This window comes from Perognathus longimembris, chromosome 2 (assembly GCF_023159225.1).
Source record: "Perognathus longimembris pacificus isolate PPM17 chromosome 2, ASM2315922v1, whole genome shotgun sequence".
Classification (NCBI taxonomy): domain Eukaryota; kingdom Metazoa; phylum Chordata; class Mammalia; order Rodentia; family Heteromyidae; genus Perognathus; species Perognathus longimembris.
This window is the reverse complement of record NC_063162.1, coordinates 102,709,471-102,731,817: the sequence shown is the minus strand read 5'-3', so window position 1 is coordinate 102,731,817 and position 22,347 is coordinate 102,709,471. Positions and strand designations below refer to the sequence as shown.

The 22,347-nt window shown below is 39.0% G+C and overlaps 1 protein-coding gene and 1 long non-coding RNA gene across 8 annotated transcripts in view; one reads left to right on the top strand and one right to left on the bottom strand.

Annotated features, from left to right (window-relative positions):
- Positions 1-22,347, bottom strand: part of Srpk2 (SRSF protein kinase 2) — a 191,658-nt gene that overhangs the window by 162,348 nt on the left and 6,963 nt on the right. The window lies entirely within an intron of this gene.
- On the top strand, positions 1,596-16,633 carry LOC125346910. Its single transcript, XR_007210063.1, has 3 exons — positions 1,596-2,056; positions 5,407-5,413; positions 16,624-16,633. It is a non-coding gene; the product is annotated as an uncharacterized LOC125346910 (long non-coding RNA).

Here is a 22,347-nt window from a genome sequence, read left to right as displayed (position 1 = left end):
TCCTTTGGTCTTACTTTGTGAATGTCTAGCATTCTATGTAATTTATCACATTCTAGTGTATATTAGATCTATTCCACATATGAGAGAAAACATGTACAGTTTAATGTCTGAGCTTGGCTTACCTCTCTTAACATGATTTGTTCTAGATCCATCCATTTCCCTGCAAATGACATATTATTCTTTCTAATGGCCAGGTAAAATTTCATTGTGTATAGGTACCATATATTTTTTGATCTACTGATTTATTGTAGGGCATCTGATGAACTTTTTTCCACAACTTGGTTATTGTAAATTATGTAGCAATGAGTATGGATGTGTCATTTATAGTATATTGGCTTGTGATGTTCTGGGTAAATGCCCAGGAACAGTATGACTAGGTCCTAGGGAAGATGTATGTCTAGCTTTTGAGGAACCTCCAGACTGCTGTCCAGAGTATTTGTACTAGTTTACATTCCTACCAAAAGTGCAACAGAGTTCCTTTTTCTCCACATCCCTGCCAACATTTGTTGTTGTTGGAATTCACAATGTTGGCCAGTCTAACTAGGGGGAGATGGAATATCAAAGTTGTTTTGATTTGCATTTCCTTTATGGTCAGGGATGATTAGCATTTTCTCATGTGTTTCTTTGCCATTCTTAACTCTTCTTCTGAGAAGTCTCTCCTTAGCTCCATTTTCCCATTTAGTGATTAGTTTATTAGCTTTGGGAGGGGTTAGTTTCATGAGCTCCTGTATATTTTGGATATTTTGGATATTAGGCCTTTGGTGTATTGCTGGTAAAGATGTTCTCCCACTCCACTCACTGGCTGTCTTTCTATCTTAGTAACTATGTCCTTTGCTGTGCGGAAACTTTTTAATTTCATATAATCCCATTTGTCAAGTCTCTGTCCTATCTGCTGTGCCCCCTGGGACTCTTCAAGAAGTTACTGCCTATGCCTAGTTCTAGTGTTTCTTCTACTCCCCCTTCAGTAATTTCAGCTTCAGGTCAGACGTTGAGGTCTTTGATCCACTTTGAGTTGATATTAGTACATGATGACAAACAGAGATCCGCCTTTTAGTTTTCTACATATGATGCCAAGACTGTTAATTTTATGTTATACAAATTTAACCCTGATTTACCTTGGTTCTATTTTCATATATGCATATAAAGTAATCGAACAGAAAAATACCCATATTCATCTCCACTTATCCTTCTCTCTTCAGACACTCACCCTCCAGCAGAGCCAGTTTTACTTTTCTTCTTTTCAGTGTATGCTAATTGTACCAAAGGAGGTCACCATGGTATTTCACAATACAAATATCTCCTTCCCCATCTCTCCACCACCTACTGTTCAACAATTTTCAGTGAAACTCCTTATGATATTCTCCTATACAGACTCAATGTATTTCAGTTTTTTTCATCCTCCATCATTCTCTTTCCCTATCCCTTATATCCCACATAAACAGTATTTAGGTTTTCTTTTTGTTGTTTTATTTTTTATGCCATCCTGGGGCTTGAACTCAGGACCTGAATGCTGTCCCTGAGCTCTTCTGCTCAAAGCTAGTGCTCTACCATTTAAGCTGCAGTTCCACTTCTAGCTTTTTCTGGTAGTTAATTAGGGACAAGTATCTCACACTTTCCTGCCCCAGGTTGATTTCAAACTATAATCCTCAGATCTCAGCTTCCTGAGAAGTTAGGATTACAGGCACAAACCACAGGTACCAAGCTAGTATTTGGGTTTTTGAGCTTGGCTTTATCTTGCTCAATATCATGATTTCCAGCTCCATCTACTTTAATACAAGTGATAGTTTCATTTTTCTCTATGTCAAACTAATATTCCATGGTATCTATATGTTCCATGTTTTATGTATCCATTTATCAGTGGTTAGGCACCAGAGTTGATTCCACTATTTGGGTATACAGCCGATATATTTCTTGTATATTGATTTAGATTCTCTCAGATGAATAAATGCCCGAGTGTTGTAATCACTATCAAAAGGTAGATCTACTTTTAGATTTTTTTGAGGCACCATCACACTGATTTCCTGAGTGGTTGCATTACTTTATGTTCCCACCAAGGGTAGAAAAGAGTCTCATTCCTAGACCTGACCCACTCTACACATCCTCACAACTTTGTTGTTCATTTTCTTGATGATAGCCATTATGACTGGGTAAGAGGGAATCTTGGTGTTTTTTGTTTGGTTGGGTTTTTTGGTTGGTTGTGGGCCCTGAATTCAGTGCTTGGGTGCTGTCCCTGAGCTCATTTGCTCAAGGCTAGTGCTCTACCATGTTGAGCCACAGCACCACTTCTAGTTTTCTGGTGGTAAACTGGAGATAGAATCTCATGGACTTTCTTACCCAGGCTCACTTTGAACCACAATCCTCAGATCTCAGCCTCTTGAGTAGTTAGAATTACAGGCGTGAGCCACCAATGACTGACTTAATGTGGTTTTGATTTGCTATTTCCTTAATGGCTAAGGATGTTGAACATTTCTTCATGTATGTACATGAGTCATTTGTATTTCTTCTTCTGAGAACTGTTCGATTTTCTTGCCTGATATTAATTTGGGTTTTTATTGAGTTAATTTTTTCTAGGCATCAATCTTTTATCCATTGGATACCTGCAGAAGATTTTCTCCCATTCTGTGGGTAGTCTCAGGTTCTAGTAATTGTTTCTTTTGCCATGCAGAAACTTTTTAATTTAAGTTGGAGGCCAGTGATTTAATTTAAGCTGGGGACCAGTGGTTCAGCCTGTAATTCTAGCTACTCAGGAGGCTGAGATCTAAGGATAGTGGATCAATGTCAGCCTGGGCAGAAAAGTCTGTGAGACTCTTATTCCTGGCAAACCATCAAAAAGACAGAAGTAGAGCTGTGGTTCAAGTGCTAGCCTTGAGAAATAAAAAAGCTTAGGGACAGCAACCAGACCCTGAGTGCAAGCCCTAGGACCAACATATATGTGTGTTTATGTGTATATGTATACATATAGATATGTGTATACATACATATATATGTATCAGTGGTTCAAGGTTAGCCTGAGCAAAAAGTTAGCAAGAACTTACCTCAAACAATAAGCCAGGCAGTGATATTCCACACCTATAATACCCTCTATTCAGAAATTCTCAGTCAGGAGGATCATAATCTAAGGTCAGCCCTAGACAATAACTCAAGACCTAAAAAAAAAAAAAAAAATCAAAGGGCTGGGAATATGGCCTAGTGGTTAAAGTGCTTGCCTCACATACATGAAGCCCTGCGTTTGATTCCTCAGCACCACATATATAGAGAGAGCCAGAAGTGGCACTGTGGCTCAAGTGGCAGAGTGCTAGCCTTGAGCAAAAAGCAGCCAGGGACACTGCTCAGGCTCTGAGTTCAAGCCCCAGGATGGGAATGAATGAATAGATAGATATATGGCTAGATAGAGCTGAAATATTTTTTAAAAATCAAAAAGGTGTAGAGCATTGCCCAAGTGGTAGGTAGAACATTTCCCTACAAGCAGGAGGCCCTAAGTGCAAACCCTGGTACGACTGGGGGGAGGGGGGGAAACCCATAAAAAGAAACAGAATATATAGCTACATAAACAATGAAATTCAATGTCAGAAGAGGAAAAATGCTATCAAAAAGCATATACTAATACTTCCTTAACAAAATTCAGAAATGAAGGAAAACCTTTGCATGAACACATGCTAAAGTAAATACTGAAGCCAGCAAATAAATTCTTCATAAATTTCACACTGCAAAACAAAGTCTCCATACCATCTTTCCCTATTTCATATTTGCAACTCTGCAAATCTATTACTCTATTACTTTTTCAAGGACGACCTCAATGCAAATAAAAGTATAATACTGTATCATTCAGGATGTTAAAAACAGTAGTCCCCTAGACACAGAATGTGTGCCATTAATTCAAGAGAATGTGAAGAGATACTACACCTTAAAACACTACAGGTATGATTTGGAGACATGTTGTTGGCATTTTTCCTATAATGGACCTGAGCATAAAGCACTTAAACTCTCACATAAGGAAGCCCTTATGATATGCTAATTCAAGTATGCTCAGAAGAAATGTTTAGAAAGATCTTAACTATCTTTCCTTTAAAAAAGACCATTCACAACTGAAAAACTAGCTAATGAATGTGCAATGAGTCATAAGAAAGGCTGGCACATCCCTGAATGGGAAGGAATGCTACTAATATTTATGGAGTATGTCCACTAGGCACTATGCCTGGAATTTCCCCATCTGTTACCACTGAATACTCAATAAATCTAATATTCCTAGTATAATATCCATCATTGTCACTGAAGAAAGTGCACTAGGAAGTCAACGTAGTCATCATTAATCACTCCTGTGCAATTCCATTAAAGCAAAACTTTTCTAAATCCCAACAAGTGGACAAAAGAGAGCAACATTCAACATTAATTTAATAACTAAAGGATATGTCATTGATCAAAACTGATGAAGACATTTAAAACAAAATCAAGACAAAGCATTTCACTTCACCACTAAAGAGCTCGTTGGATATTAATTACTAATTCATTAATGCCTTTGGAAAGCAAGTATTGAACTATGTAGGTATAAACTTATATAAACCACACTTCTCCAGCTGTTTAGCAAGGTGTCACATGAGAACATTTCAAAACTTAATTGTATCAGAACTTAATATAGGTAAAGTAACCTGTAGAATCTGTGTGTAAAGCTTCTTTGAACACTGTCTACCTGACTCAAATCAAGAAACAGAAATGTCAAGACAGAAGTTCACACACCATCCTAAAGGGGAGCTAACATTAGATGTCAGGTCTTTTAGTAAACCTGTCTGGGTTTAGGGTTTAATTGATACAAGGCTTCACTACATATGCCAGGCTGGCTTTTGACTCACAAAATTCTCCTGCTTCTACTTCCTAAGTATGCAATTATAGAAATATTCGACCACACCTGTCTTGACAAACCATATGATCACAAAGGCTTTCATAACCTAGTATGAAAACAAATGTATAGGAAAAAATGGCCAAAAAACAAGTTCACAAACTGTATGATAGGCTGGGTACAATCGCACACAACAAGCAATACTTGCAAAACTGTTTGGTGTAAACCAACTGAACAACTCATGAGGGGAGAAGAAAAGAGGGAGGGGAAGGGGGGAATGAAGGAGGAGGTAACAGTACAAGAAATGTATCCAATGCCTAACGTATGAAAGTGTAACCTCTCTGTACATCACTTTGACAATAAATAAGAAAAAAAAAGAAATGTATGCACTGCCTTACAAAAAAATGATTCATTGTCTGAAAATATAGATAGGTCAAAATGAAACCTCCTTTGTACAACTAATTGATGCCAATAAAAATGCGGGAAAAACATACTACAAAAAAAGAAACACACACATCATTAATCCCTCCAAAAGGTAAAAGGACAGAAAATTCAATCAAGGTCAGCATAAGGTATATGGTAAATACTGAAAAAAATAAATAAATCATTATTATGGCCCAATAAGAAGAAAATATCAAAACTACCTTCTAACTGACAAAAAACCCATATTAACCAGAGAAAGAAAAATAAATTTAAGTACAGTTAAATCATTTAGGTCAATGTTAACATCAGTTGCAGAACTTTTATAAATTCTAAGGTCTGGACACTCCCACCTTAAAAAAAAAAAAAAAGAATCTCAACATAATTGACTCACCAAAATCCCAATTCCATAATTTTAATCATCATGTGATAAACCAAATAACTGTACTACCACTCAGTTTTAAAAATGAAACAATCATCCAACCATCAAAATTCAATCACAGCTTTAAAGTAAACTACACATATCCGGTAAGGATAAAACCTGATACCAGGCCAAAATCTGTAATCCAATCTACTGCATAGGTAAAAGGATTGAGGTCTGAGGCAAGCGCCAGGGAAAAACTCAAGACTCAAGATCCAAAAGACAAGGGAGTGGGTAACAATGTTTGACAAGAATTGTACTCATTTCCTTACTTGTAACTGTAACTCCTCTGTACATCACCTTTACAATTAAAAAAAATAGATCCGGACATGATAAATTATACAGGAGTCTAGGCATTCACACACAGTGAGACCAAAAGAGGATACTGTTAAGAAAAGAACATAAGGGCACAATGACTATGTGCCTTGGATCATATAAAACAATATTTATCAAAATGAACTCCAGGGAAAGTAATGTACATATCACCCAAAATGGAGGAAATGATTTCATTATTAAAATTCATAGACTTTGGGCTGGGGATATAGCCTAGTGGCAAGAGTGCCTGCCTCGGATAAACGAGGCCCTAGGTTCGATTCCCCAGCACCACATATACAGAAAACGGCCAGAAGCGGCGCTGTGGTTCAAGTGGCAGAGTGCTAGCCTTGAGCGGGAAGAAGCCAGGGACAGTGCTCAGGCCCTGAGTCCAAGGCCCAGGACTGGCCAAAAAAAAAAAAAAAAAATTCATAGACTTTGTAAGCTACGTAGAGTAGAATGATAATTTTCATCATTGTGAAAGTTAAAATGTGTACTGTGAAATGTATGTAGTAACGTAAACCCAGTAACAATTTTTTAAACAATTAAAAAAACAACAAAATGAATTCCAGGAAATAGAAACAAGAGGTTTATTTCTGTTTTTGTGTTTTGTTTTTGTCTTGTTCATCTGTCTTTGGGAGGGTAAGGGAGGCACAGAAATAGAAGGACAAAAGGGTGAACAAATGTAGCAGTGGTACTCATTAGACACTGTTGAAAATGAATTATATGATCTGTGGGTAGAAACTAGAGGGAATAACTGGGAAGAGAGCCAAGGAAGGAATGATAATGTCCAAAAAAGAAATGTACTCATTACGTGACTTATATAACAGTAACCTCTCTGTACATCAACTTTATAATAACGATTTAAAAGATACACTGCAAAAAAAAAAAGTATGTATTCTGGCAAGCCCAAGGCCCTGGGTTCAATTCTCAGTACAGCAAAAATAAAAATTAGAAAGCATATAGTAATCCATAAACATATAATATCTATTTATGGAAGTAAAAAAACTTGACTTTTTATGATTAAAATATTTTCTTAAAAAAAGATTAAATGCAATAATTTTCCCCTAAAAATAAAATTACGAGGCTGGGGATGTGGCTTAGTGGTATAGTGCTTACCTATCATGCATGAAGCACTGGGTTCAATTCAAAAGTAGGCGCTGTGGCTCAAGAGGTACAGTGCTAGCCTTGAGCAAAAAGAAGCCAGAAATAGTTCTCAGGCCTTGAGTTCAAGCCCCAGGACCAAAAAATAAATAAATAAATAAATAAAATTGCATACTCATTTGATGCCACCTAGTGGTTACATTCATACCTGAATTGTCATTTAACATCAAATAGTATTATTCACTAATGTTAATACTTCTTAAAAATCTTAGTAATGGGGGCTGGGAATATGGCCCAGTGGCAAGAATGCTCGCCTCCTATACATGAAGCCATGGGTTCGATTCCTCAGCACCACATATAGAGAAAAGGCCAGAAGTGGTGCTGTGGCTCAAGTGGCAGAGTGCTAGCCTTGAGCAAAAAAGCTCAGGGACAGTGCTCAGGCCCTGAGTTCAAACCACAGGACTGGCAAAAAAAAGAAAAATCTTAGTCATGATCTCATTTTATTTGTAATGTTTTACTAAACTATGTAGACTTCTCACTGGAGAAGTCTTTAATAGAATCTGACATAAAAATATACACATGGGTTGGGAATGTAGCTTAGTGGTAGCATGCATGAAGCCCTGGGTTCAATTCCTCAGTACTACATACACAGAAAAAGCTGGAAGTAGCACTGTGTCTCAAGTGATAGAGTGCTAGCCTTGAGCAAAAAGCTCAGGGACAGTGCTCAGGCCCTGAGTTCAAGCCCCAGGACTGGCTATATATATATGTATGTATTATGTATATATATACATATATGTGTATATATGTATGTACAATTCATTGCTATATTGAGATTGTTTTTAAATATCAAGTTTGTTGAGAATCTAGAAATACTCATGTCGTGAAAATATACTCTTTTTAATTTAAAACTCAAATGTTCCTATGTGGCAGTTTTCCAGAATACTGGAATAAGAACTTAGGATACTAGCCCCTTTTTACAGTTTTTTTTTTTTTTTTTGGCCAGTTCTGGGCCTTGGACTCAGGGCCTGAGCACTGTCCCTGGCTTCTTCCTGCTCAAGGCTAGCACTCTGCCACTTGAGCCACAGCGCCGCTTCTGGCCGTTTTCTGCATATGTGATGCTGGGGAATCGAACCTAGGGCCTCGTGTATCCGAGGCAGGCACTCTTGCCACTAGGCTATATCCCCAGCCCCCCTTTTTACAGTTTTAATGAAGGTCAAAAAACAAACAAAAATGGGCTGGGAATATGGCCTAGTGGCAAGAGTGCTTGCCTCCTACACATGAATCTCTCAGTTCGATTCCCCAGCACCACATATATGGAAAACGGCCAGAAGGGGCGCTGTGGCTCAGGTGGCAGAATGCTAGCCTTGAGCGGGAAGAAGCCAGGGACTGTGCTCAGGCCCTGAGTCCAAGGCCCAGGACTGGCCAAAAAAAAAAAGTCATTTGTGTGTATGGTCTTAGGGCTTGAACTCAGAGTCTGGACACTGCCCCTGAGCTTTTTTGCTCAAGCTATCACTCTAGGTCTCTACTCTCAGCTTCCATGAGTTTAACTAGAGATAAGAGCCTCAAGAACTTTCCTACTGGGGCTGGCTTTGAACTGTAATCCCTAGATCTCATTTTCCTGAGTAGCTAGAATTACAACCTTGAGTAAGCCACCAATGCTGTTTTTTTGTTTTGTTTTGTTTTTGTTTTGCCAGTCTTGGGACTTGGACTCAGGGCCTGAGCACTGTCCCTGGCTTCTTTTATATGAGGCAAGCAAGCACTCTTATCACTAGGCCATATTCCCAGCCCCAGCCACCGATGCCTTGTCTAGCTCTTATATTTGTTTTTTACGCTACCCTATGTAATCATTTCCTTCTCCTGGAAAGTGAAGAATTCTGCATGTAACTGATTATCACACAACTCCAAGCAGAAAACAAGTCTTTGTTTCCCTTGCCTTGTGCTTGGCACACATAAAACATTCAAATTATTACGTGAAAGTCAATTAACTATGAAATCTCTAATAATATCAAAACAGCACAAATAGCAGACATGGTAGTATATATGCCTGTAATCCCAACATCAGGACCCTACAGCAGGAGGATTTCCAGATGGAGGGCCAAATTCCAAGCCAGCCTAGACTACATCTGTAAATGGTGTCTCAAAAACAGGGCTCACACCTGTAATCCTATCTACTCAGGGAGGCTGAGATCTGAGAACTGCAATTCAATTCAAAGCCAGCCTGAAAAGGAAAGCCCAAGAGACTCTTATCTCCAATTAGCTACCTCCTTCTCTCCCCCCCCCCCCAAAAAAAAGAAAATAAAATGGAAGTGAAGCTGTGGCTCAAATGGCAAAGCACTAGCCTTGAGCAAAAAACTCAGAGACAGAGATCAGGCCCTGACTTCAAGCCCCAGGACTGGCACAACAAAAAGGGAAAAGGGGTTGGGGGTACACAAAAGCCAGATTCCATTTCACAATTTCAAGTTTTAACAGAATCAGGTTTTCTGAGTTCTTGAAAAATCAAGGCTTACTTTAAAATTAAAAAAAAAAAAAGTCCTAGCCAGGTGGGGTTCATGCAGTGATCCTAGCTACTCAGGAAGCTGAGATTTGAGGAATGAAGTTCAAAGCCAGCCTAGGCAGACAAATCCTCAAGACTTTTATTACCTATTAACCAGGAGAGAGGAGGAGGTAGAAGGGGGGAAGGGAAGGGAGAAGGTAGTCTGTAAGACTCTTACCTCCAATTAACTAGCAAAAGAAAAGAAAAAGAATCTCACTGAAACCTGTGAACAAAAGCACAGAAATAGAGCAAAAGGGGACTATTCTATTAAGATACATTTACATGCATTAAGGAAAAAGCAAAGGACAGAAAAGTAAAACAGGCTCTGTTGGGAGTATCAGCAGGAGGGAAGAGAGTGAATGAAGATCAAATAAGAAAATATGGTCAAAGTATATTATATGCACATATGAAAATAAAACAATGAACCTTGCTGAGAGGGTGATAGAGGAGGTGAAGTTGAGGGGGTACACCGTATGCAGGTATGGAAATGTCACAATGAAACATCACTTGTACAGTAATATGTGTTAAAAAAAAAAAAATCTTAGCCAGGTACTGATGGCTCACGCCTGCAATCCTAGCTACTTAGGAGACTGAGATGTGAAAATTGGGGTTCAAAGCCAGCAGGCTCAAAGCCAGGGCAGGAAAGTCCACGAGACAGACTCTTTTCCACCAGAAAACTGTTAGTGGCATTGTAACTCAAAGTGGTAGAATACTAGCCTTGAGCAAAAAAAGCTCAGGGACAGTGCACAGGCCCTAAGATCAAGTCCCACAGCTGATTAAAAAAAAAAAAGCCTTAGTACAAAAGTAAAATGAAGCCAAGCGCAGGTGGCTCACACCTGTAATCTTAACTACTTCAGGAGGCTGAGATCTGAGGATCGAAGTCCAAAGCCAGCCCAGGCAGGAAAGGCCATCCATGAGACTCTTATCTCCAATTAACAACCAGAAGTGGCACTGTGGCTCAAGTAGTAGAGCTCAGAGACAGTGCCCAGGCCCAGGGTTCATGCCTCACAATTTTGACAAAAATAAAAATAAAAAAGTAAAATGAAAAGTGTTAAAAGTCTTATGAAGCAATTAAGCAATTAGAGACCGTAATAACATTAAATCACTTGCGTATTTTAATATTTTCTATATAAATAACCATGTAAAAGTTACATGTACTAGTTAGAACATGTACTAGTTAGAACACAGAAAACAGAATTACATGAACAAGAAAAAGTCAGTCATAAGCTATTAAGTATTAATTATTAAGTACTGCTTTGCCCAATATGTGCAGGCAATATGCTAAATATATCAAATGAATTCTTATTTAAATCTAACAGTAACTCCATAAGGTAGGTACTACAATGGATCCCATTTTACAAACATGAAAACTAAATCTCAAGCAGATTAAACATCTTGAAATTACACAGCTATTAAACATGTATTCAAGCAAAGCCTGCACCACTTTCAATTTTACAGATCTCAGTTTATGTGCTTTATCCAGTTGCTATCACCTTTATTACCCTGAGTAAATTGTGCAGTTTTAGGATCCCTATTTTTCCTGGAGGAAACAGAAGGTCAGCAAGGATAAATCTGACTCCTAAAGTCTCCTGGAGAAGCAAACAGCAGAGCTCAGTCTGGAACCCAAGTCCTCACCTATTGCTTTTCCTCCTCAGTATAACACTTTATCAATGAGGTAGTTTCAAAGTGGGTTTACAAATGACTTATGCCTTTTCAAAGAGCTGAACTTAAATTCTCCCATTAGTGTGGGTTGTACTACGTAATTTCTTTCTGACAAAATGTGACTGAAGTGACAGAAATACTGGGTGGATTATAAAAACCACTGCTGCCTCCTTCTGGCTCCCTCTGGGATCACTACCTCAGCTGATATGAGGACACTCAAGGACCCTTGTTGCAAAGCAAGGCCTTCTGCCAAAAGTTTGGAAGCAGATTCTCAAGCCTCTTCCAAGTTTCCAAATGTCTACCGCCATGAGCCAGAAGAATCCTACTAAGTGGCTTCCAAATTCTTAACCCTTCAAAAATAGTGATGATCAATTTTTGTTATTTAAAGCCAACACATTCACAGTAATGCTATACATGGGAATAAAGAGCTAATACTAGAGAGAAAGCATGCGCACACACACACACACACACACACACACTGTACAACTGTCATATATGACCAACACCTTGCCATCTAACTTAACAATGAAGAAAAGTACAGACACTGCATATCACCTCAAAAAAGAAACTATGTGACCTGGAATAAGAATAACCTCTCAGCTTCTCATCCGTAATAGGACAGATGGAAACTTCATTTAAAAAACCCTTCCAGGGCTGGAAAATGGCCTAGTGGTTGAGTGCTTGCCTAGTATACATGAAGTCCTGGGTTCGATTTCTCAGCACCACATATATAGAAAATGGCCAGAAGTGACACTGTGGCTCAAGTGGTAGAGTGCTAGCCTTGAGCAAAAAGGAGCCAGGGACAGTGCTTGGGCCCTGAGTTCAAGCCCCTGAACTGGCACACACAGCAAAAAAAAAAAGAAAGAAAGGGTCAAATTAGTTGCTAAATAACTTCCAACTTCAAAGTTCCATAAGTATGACTCTTACTTATCTTTGAAACAGACAATGTAGCACAGTTGTATCTTAGACTTGGTATTTTTAATTCCAGCTCTATAACCTACCAGCCCTGCCAAAACAAAAGATCTGCTTAGTATTTCTATGCCTCAGTTTTTCATCTGTAAAAATAAGACTGAGTATTATGTTAGAATTCTGCTTCTGCATTTTCAGTAACAGCTTTAATTAGATATAAGTCACAAATGAAATTCATCCATTTAAGTGTACAACTTCCTAGCTACTCAGAAGGCTGAAATCTGAGGCCCTTGATTCAAAGCCAGCCCAGGCAGAAAAACCCAAGAGACATTTCTCTAACCAGCAAAAAGACAAAAACAGAGGATTGAACTAGTAGAGTGCCAGTTTTGAGCCAAGAGCAAAGCAAAAGCACAAGGTGCTGAGTTCAGTACAAAAACAAAAAAAAAAAAACACCCTAAAACCTGTTTCTAAGATAAATTGATTCTAAGGTAAATTGATTCTAAGGCTGGAAATATGGCCTAGTGGCAAGAGTGCTTGCCTCGTATACATGAAGCCCTGGATTTGATTCCCCAGCACCAAATATAGAAAACAGCCAGAAGTGGCCCTGTGGCTCAAGTGGCAGAGTGCTATCCTTGAGCAAAAAGAAGCCAGGGACAGTGCTCAGGCCCTGAGTCCAAGGCCCAGGACTGGCAAAAAAAAAAAAAAAAAGATAAATTGATTCTAAACAGCCAGAAACATTTTTAAAACCCAATTTAAGGTTAAGAAACGTAAACATCGCTGTGGCTCAAGTGGCAGAGTGCTAGCCTTGAGCAAAAAGAAGCCAGGGACAGTGCTCAGGCCCTGAGTCCAAGCCCCAGGACTGGCAAAAAAAAAAAAAAAAAAAAAAAAAAAAAGAAACGTAAACATAATAAATTATTAACTGGTTAGTAGATGCCACCCAACACAGAGTAAATGTTAATGTTAAAATGTTGTTACTTATAACTTGTATTAAGATGGAACATGTGAAACTTGATATTTGACATTTCAGAAGAGCCAGGGGCTGGTGGCTTATGCCTGTAGCTACTCAAGGAGGCTGAGATCTGAGGACTGCAGTTCAAAGCCTGCCCGGGCAGGAAAGTCCACAGATTCTTATCTCCAATTAACCACCAGAAAACCAGAAGTGGTGCTGTGGCTCAAAGTGGTAGAGCACTACTAGCCTTGAGCTGAAGAGCTCAGAGACAGTGCTTAGGCCAAGAGTTCAAGTTCCATGACCAACAACAACAACAAAAGCTCAGTGACAGCACCCAGACCCTGAGTTCAAGCTCCATGACAAAAAGAAAAAGAAAAATATATTCAAGTTTATAGTAACTCTATAACTAACATCGAGTAACATCTTTTCTTTTGAAAGGATAAAATATATCATAACCCATCCACACAATCCCCCAAAGTACCAATTTTAGAAATTAACCAGCAAGGTAAGACTCTCTATTCAAGTGACTACCAAGAACAGGCAGGCTAACAGCATTAACAATGTAATCAACCTTTGTATCCAGGATGCTAGGAGCAGTTAAGAGTACATAATAACCAAAGAAAACATCCACAAACCCTAATAAGGATTAAAATCCAAGAATGTCTTTCAAGCAGAGTTTAGTTTTCAAGCAAAGTTTACATCTTTACTGTATTACAATTAAATTTGTGCTTCTGAGAAAGAGAATACAAGGTTTTTTTCCTCCCAACAAGAGTGTTTAAAATAAGCTCTGAGGGTTAGAACCTTTGCCTTCTTTATCAGTCCTAGAATGATTCCTCTTCAAGCACACTAGTCATTTCAAAGACCACTAAATCACAATGAATCTGGTTGTTAGTCTATATCCTTTTCTTCCACCCAATCTATTAAACCTGTCCAGCACCCACAGCCAATCTACCAAATTGCAGGGCATAGAGGACACAGACAACCACACTGTATGTTCAGCTAAGGTGAATGACAGTGCTATGTGTTACAACATCCCCAGCATTCAACAATATCATCCACATGTTCCCTCTTGTCCCTATAATTTTATGCTCCACATTCTAATACCATGACTTAAAAATTATAATGCTGAAGAATATTTACATCAATAACTTATCTAAGCTGGACACCAGCTACTTAATCCTAGCTTCTTACCAGCCAAGGCATATAAAATCTCTTTTCAACCAATAGCTGAACATAATGGCATGGACCTATCATAGCATCTGCATGGGAAGCTCAGATTGAGCAAATCACAGTTCCAAGCCAGCCAAAGGAGAAATGTCTGCAAGATTCCATCTCAATATAAAAGCTAGGTATGGAGGTACATGCCTGTCATTCCCGCTCAATGCAAGGTCTAAAATAGGTAGGTCACAGTCCAGGAGCTTTGTTGGAGGCAAAAAGGGAGATTCTATCTAAAACATAACCAGTGCAAAAAAAGTGTACCTCAGTCTTACACCTGCCTAGTAAGCCTAGGACCCAAATTCAAACCCCATTACTACCAAAATATTAAAAGTAAAAAACAATAAACAACGTCTGAAAGATATATGACCCAAAGGCACACTGGAAATTTCATTTTAAACACATTATGAAAGCTATTTGACTATAAAGATATGCAATATTGAATTTGGTTCAAGTATAGGTGGAAAACATGCATGGCTCAATGAAGTTCTAAGCAACTGGTATTGCTCAAAGCTGAAAGAACTGGATAACATTGAAATCGAATTAATCAATACTAATTTGGTAAGCACAAGGTCCTGAGTTCAAAATGAATTATCAGTCTCACGTATGGACGGATTTAAGAAATGCTGTATCTCTAGCATATGCCAACTGCACATACTCTCTCTGTACAAGCTGCATGGTTTACCTTAAACTTAATGCTCTGGAAAGCCATCTGATTCAAGGCTGAATAGGGCTTGGGAAGGGGGGAATGTATGTAACACAATGGTGGAGAAGTTGGGTTCCACCTCCCACAAAGTTTTTTTTTTAAAAAGTCTGAATAACTTGTACCATAAAACAAAAGTAAGGGGTTGGGAATATGGCCTAGTGGTAAAGTGCTCGCTTCGTATACATGAAGCCTTGGGTTCAATTGCTCAGCACCACATATATAGAAAAAAGCCAGAAGTGGTGCTGTGGCTCAAGTGGCAGAGTGCTAGCCTTGAGCAAAAAGAAGCCAGGGACAGTGCTCAGGCCCTGAGTCCATGCCCCAGGACTGGCAACAACAACAACAAAAAGTAAGAAAGTATTATTTCTAAATTAATAGAGAAATTTATTTGTAAATTTAATATATTTGTAACTAACAAAAAAGTAAACATAGACATTTGACTAAGATACTATAGTAAAACCACCTAGAACAATAAACACTTTTTTTAAATGAATGACAGAAAGGTAAAACAAGCTCGGCTAAAAGTATGGGTACCAGCTGGGAAAGGAAAGGGAAAAGGTAAATGAGGATAAACAAGGTCAAAATAGTTTATCTGAAGGAAAAAAAAAAACAGAACAAGGAAACCTGCTGAAATGGTTTTAAGAAAGAGGGAAGGAGGATGAGTCTGATATGATCAGGATACATTGCATGCATGAACTGAAATCTCACAATGAAATCCCCTTGTAAAATTAATGCATGCTAAATTAGCACAACCACTTTGGAGAACAGTATGGAGGTTTCTCAAAAAGCTCAATATAGACCTACCCTATGACCCAGCCATACCACTCCTAGGCATCTATCCTAAACAGCAAAATCCAAGATATCAAAAAGGCATTTGTACTTCCATGTTTATCGCGGCACAATTCACAATAGCTAAAATATGGAAACAACCCAGATGCCCCTCCACAGACGAATGGATCCAAAAAATATGGTACTTATACACAATGGAATACTACATATTTAAACAGGTCGTAAGATATCATAAGAAATGTACACACTGCCCTACTATGTAACTGCACCCTCTTTGCACAACACCTTGTAAAAAAAATTTATGTCCAATTAATAAAAAAAAAAATAAAAAAGTAATAAAAAAAATTAATGCATGCTAATTTTTTTTCCTATATCATGGGGCAAGAGGAGAAGAGGCTCACACTTGTAATCCTAGCTACTCAGGAGATCAAGATGTGGAGAATCATTGTTCAAAGCCAGCCCAGGCAGAAAAGCACAAGAAACTCATCTCCTATTAACCAGCAAAAAACAGGGCTGGAGATATGACTCAAATGATGGCATGTCCATCAGCAGTGTGCAAGTAAGACTTGCTCAAGGGCTGAATTCAAGCCTTGATATCTAAACAATAAATAAACAAAAATCTCTCTCTCTCTCTCTCTCTCTCTCTCTCTCTCTCTCACACACACACACACACACACACACACACACATTTCACGATCTCATCGACATACATAGTATTTATGATGGCACAGCTGGCCATGGTGGAAGCCAGAAAGCAACCAGAAGAATAAAGTAGGAGAATCACAAGTTCAAGACCAGCCTGGGCTACACTTTGCTAGGCGCTAGTGGCTCACTCCTGTTATCCTAGCTACTCAGGAAGCTGAGATTTTAGGATTATAGTAAAGAAAAAAAAAAACTCGAGGTGAACAAATGCAGCAGTAGTACTCACAAGACACTATGTTGAAAATGTACTATACAACTTATGGGTGAGAATGGAGGGAGGGGGTGACATTGTCCAAAAAGAAATGTACTCTTATTTAACTGTAACCCCTGTGTACATCACCTCTGTAATAACAATTTTAAAAATAATGCCAGGCACTGGTGGCTCATGCCTATAATCCTAGATACTTAGGAGTCTGAGATCTGAGGATAGAGGTTTGAAGCTAGCATGGACAGGAAAATCTATTAGACTTTTATGTCCAATAAACCATTCAGAAAAAGCTGGAAGTGGCACTATGGGCAAGTGGTAGAATGCTAATCTTGAGCACAAAAAGGCTCAAGGGCAGTGCTCAGGCCCTGAGTTTAAACCCCACAACTGGAAAAAAGAAAATTCTCAGTCTGAAAATTCATTTGGGAACATCCACAGCAAAGAAAAATAGGACTGTGTGGTCAACACAAATGACCCTTATGGCCACTAGGAGACTAGATATAGCTATCTGACCTTCACTCTTGGCTGGTGGCAACGCTCTTGAAATTAATAAAAGCTGAATGCTTAAAAATCTGGCAACAGATGTAAAAACTTTTTTTGATAAGAGAACACAAAGCTTACATTGAAGGTTAAGTGATACTGTGAGACTTGTAATGCAAACATCACTCTAATCCTTAGCCTCCAAGACAGGTAATGAAATAATGACAGGTAAATGCTTTTTAAACTGTTAATACCAAAGGGGGGAAAAGACTTTCTAACAAAATCGACAATCAGCAATAATAAGCTAAATTAATATACATAATCAACTTTCCTCAGCCTCATTATCTTTAGATTCTCTTGCCCCATTCATTTATTCTCTTTAAGCCATTTTTTTTTGCCTCCTTTATTTTACCACAACAAGCATTTCCCAGGCTTCAAGCTCAAGCCCTCTCATCTTCCCTAGATAAACTGATACTGTTGTCCAGTTGAACTTTAGTACATATTGCAGGTCCTTGTTTCCCATATGAACTCCAAGCTCCCTATAACATACTTCCTTTTGGGTATCTGTCATTTCAAACTCTGTGTCTAAAAACAGTCTCTTCATTCAGCAAATAATTTCTCTCTCAACGTTTACAACCTTCACTAGATGTATCATTTTAAATCAAAAAACTTTAATTTTGTCATTTAAAAATATTTTCCTCTTCATTTCCCACAATTAGCTAGTCCTAATCTTATTCTTTTTGTTTTTTGAAAGTTTTCATTTGTTTTGTGGTTGTGTGTGTGTGTGTGCGTGTGTGTGTGTGTGTGTGTGTGCTGTTAGCAGAGCTTGAACTCAGTAACTTGCACTTTTTTTTTTTTTGCAGTCCTGGGGCTTGAACTCTAGGCCTGCGCACTGTCACTGAGCTTTTGCTCAAGGCTAGCATTCTACTACTTGAGCCACAGCACCACTTCCAGCTTTTTCTGGTAGTTTATTGGAGATAAAAGTCTTACAGACTTTCTATCCCAGGCTGTCTGGCTTAGAACTGTGATCCTCAGATCTCAGCCTCCTGAGTATCACGGCTTACAGGCATTTTAAATTCTGATAAAGACACTCAATGTTCATAGGCATGCTGCCAGAAAGCTGTAAACATTTCTCTGGAACAGAGAAATATTCAGGCAAATAACTGAGAAGATCAGAATATATCGTAGCTATGAGTAATTAGTTATGAAAAAATTATGACATGAAAAATATTTACAACAAAATGTAAAATAAGGGCTAGGAATATGGCCTAGTGGTAAAGTGCTCGTCTCGTATACATGAAGCCCTGGGTTTGATTCCTTAGAACCACATATATAGAAAAAGCCAGAAGTGGCGCTATGGCTCAAGTCGCCAAGTGCTAGCCTTGAATAAAAAGAAGCCAGGGGCAGTGCTCAGGCCCTGAGTTCAAGCCCCAGGAGTGGCAACAAAAAAAAAAAAGTAAAATAAGAAAAACAAGATAAAAAGTGATGATAAAGCAACTATCAAAAGAATATGACAGAACTAAAGGAAAAAGAGCCCAGAAGAAAATATATTGAAATATTAATAATATCCTATCTGTGTGCTGTGGCTCACTCCTGTAATCCTAGCTACACAGGAGGCTGAGAGCTGAGGATTGTGGTTCGAAGCCAGCCTGGGCAGAAAAGTCCCCATGAGGCTCTTATCTCCAATTAATCACTCAAAAACCAGAAGTAGTGCTGTGGCTCAAAGTGGTAGAGTGCTAACCTTAAGCAAAAGAGCTCAGGGACAGCACCTTGCCTTGAGTTCAAGCCCCACGACCAAAATAATAATAATAATAATGCCCTATATTTGCTTAATTTGATAGCTGGTAAGAATACGAATAAGTTGTTTTTTCATTCTTCACATACTTCTGTAATTTCTAAATATGGTACATCTTATTTTAACACCAAAAGGAAATTATTTCTCCAAAGGAGCTTTCTCCTTTCCACTGAAGATGTCATTATCTCCTTAATCCACGAAACCTGTATTATTCTAAACTGTTAGAAATGACTCGGCCAATATGCTCTTAGAACACTTAACCAAAATTTTAAAAAATGAAAACTGAAAAGAGTAACAGGCATGATTCTGTTAAGCAACTTTCTCTAGGTTCTCCCACCTCTTTGGCCCTTCCCTTACCAACCCTGTGGCCTTCTCAACACCTTCACATAGCTGTCACTATCAACTGCCTGCCAACTCCAATACACACCCCTATGCATCAATCTTCCTAATGTTCCAGCTGCAAACACTGATCAAATATCACTAACTGAAAGTCAAAACAACCCAATAAACAGCCTATAAAGAACCCAAGCAAAGGCATCATTAACTTTTTCCAAACATGTTGTGCAATGGCTATAGTGAGGAATGGCTGTATCATCCACAAATTCAGCTAATTCAGAAACTCAGGATTCATCCCAGACATTTGCCATTCTCCCACTTTATGCTAGGCAATGAAGTCCAGTGAAATCTACACAACAGTCTCCCCAAGCCTCAATAGCTTCAAATGGAGCTCCTATCTCTAAGTCCCACTCCATAATTTATCTATTAAAATCTTTCTGAATGTCAATCGTCAACCTTAGCACTCCTAAATCCTTTGTGTGACATCAGACTCCCACTCACACTTCCCACACCCTGCACACCAGCCTGACTACTTAACATTGTGGGACTTACAAACACACCTTTGTACACCTCTAATAACCAACTCAATGCTTCTCTACCTAGGAGGCCCTGGCCCTGCCTACTTGTTACTGACTCAAGAACAAGTTCAGAATGTCCTACTAGTATCAAAATGATATTCATAATATATTTAGAAATATGCACAGTATATACATATGACAAAGAACTCATGCAAAAATCTATGTATTTTTATAAAGCAATAAGAAAAATACATATAATCCAACTTTTTTTTTTTTTTTTTTTTTTTGCTAGTCCTGGGGCTGGGGACTCAAGGCCCTGAGCACTGTCCCTAGCTTCTTTTTGCTCAAGGCTAGCACTCTACTTCTTAAGCCACAGTGCTACTTCTGGCTTTTTCTGTTTATGTGGTGCTGAGGAATTGAACCCAGGGCTTCATGCATGCTACGCAAGCACTATACCACTAAGCCACATTCCCAGCCCCATAAACCAATTTCTTAAAAGAAAGTGGGTAATGTGCTCATTAACACAGTCTAAGTAAATTGTGGAATACTTTTATTCAATGGAAGGCTACAGAGCAATATCAAAGAATAGATTAATGGCACTATAAGTCTCACAGATACACACAAGCAGCCAGATACAATATATTCTGTGCTTAAAAGTACTAACAGCCAGGCACTGGTGGCTCTTTCCTATAATCCTAGCTACTCAGAGGGCTAAGGATTGCTGTTTGAAGTCAGTTTGGCAAGAAGGTCCATAAGACCCTTACCTCCACTGACCACCTAACAAACAAAAAAGCAGGAAATGGAGCTGAAGCTCAAGTGGTAGAGTACTAGCCAACAGCACTAGCAAAAAAAATCTCAGAGACAGTACTCAGGCCCTAAGTTCAAGCCCCAGGACTGGCACCAAAATAAATTAAGTTGCAAAATAAAATAAAGTGTATTCTGTACAAACTAATCAAAAATAGAAAGTAGCTGCCCTGCAGGAATCTAGTGGCTCATACCTGAAATCCTAGCTGTATAGAAGGCTAAGATCTGAGGATCATAGTTCAAAGACCACCTGGGCAGAAAAGTCCATGAGACTCTCATCCCCAATTAACCAAGTGAAAGTGTGGCTAAAGGGAAAGAGCACCAGCCTTGAAAAAGCTATGGAAACAGCTATGGAATAGCACTCAGGCCCTAAGTTCAAGATCCAGTACTGACACACACACACACATGAATACACACAAAAAAAAGCCAGGTTCCATGGGCTGGGAATGTGGCTTACCAGTAGTGCTTGCCTAGCATGCATGAAGCCCTGGGTTTGATTCCTCAGTACCACATAAACAGAAAAGGCCAGAAATGGCACTGTGGCTCAAGTGGTAGAGTGCCAGCCTTGAGGGAAAGAATTAAGGAATAGCATCCAGACTGAGTTCAAGCCAGTAATGGTGGGGGAAAAAAAAAAGGAGTATAGAAGGGAATCCACACCTACAATCAACTGGTTTAAAAATCAACTGGTCTAGTCATTGAGTGCTTACCTTGTATACATTAAGCCCTGGGTTTGATTTCTCAGCACCACATATATAGAAAAAGCCAGAAGTGGCGCTGTGGCTCAAGTGGCAGAGTGCTAGCCTTGAGCAAAAAGAAGCCAGGGACAGTACTCAGGCCCTGAGATCAAGCCCCAGGACTGGCAAAAAAAAAAAAACAAAAAAAAAAACAGACTGGCCTCAAATTTCCTATCCTCCTAGCTCAGCCTCCTAAGTGCTGGGATTACAGGTATACACATCATGCACAGCCAGCTGATTCTTTCCTTGTTTTGTTTCTGAAGACAAGATCTTGTTTAGCCCAAGCTAAATCAAACCCTCCGTTAAACAAAAGAAAATAATCACAATGGGAGAAAATACATACAAGCTATATATCTGACCAAGGACTACTATTTATAATGTAGGAAAACACTCCAAAATCTCATTAGCAGAAAAATAAATAACTCAATTATAAAACAGACAATAGGGCCAGGAAAGGAGGAGGACCACCATCTGAAACTAGCCCAAGCAAATACATAAGACCCTATCTGAAAACAAACTCAAAGCAAGAGTTGGAAGCGTAGCTCAAATACTGGAGTGCTTACCTAGCAAGTGTAAGGCCAAGTTCAAAACTCAGTACCGATGAGAAAGAAAGCGGACCAGAGGGAGGGAAGGGGGGTAATGAATAGCCAATAAACCTCTAAGTAGATCTAAAGAAGACATGCAGCTGTCCAACAAGTATATGAAACAATGCTTATTTTGCTCACTATTAAGAAATGCAAATCCGGGGCTGGGAATATGGCCTAGTGGCAAGAGAGCTCGCCTTGTATACATGAAGCCCTGGGTTTGATTCTCCAGCACCACATATCTAGAAAACGGCCAGAAGTGGTGAAAACGGCCAGAAGTGGGGCTGTGGCTCAAGTGGCAGAGTGCTAGCCTTGAGCAAAAAGGAAGCCAGGGACAA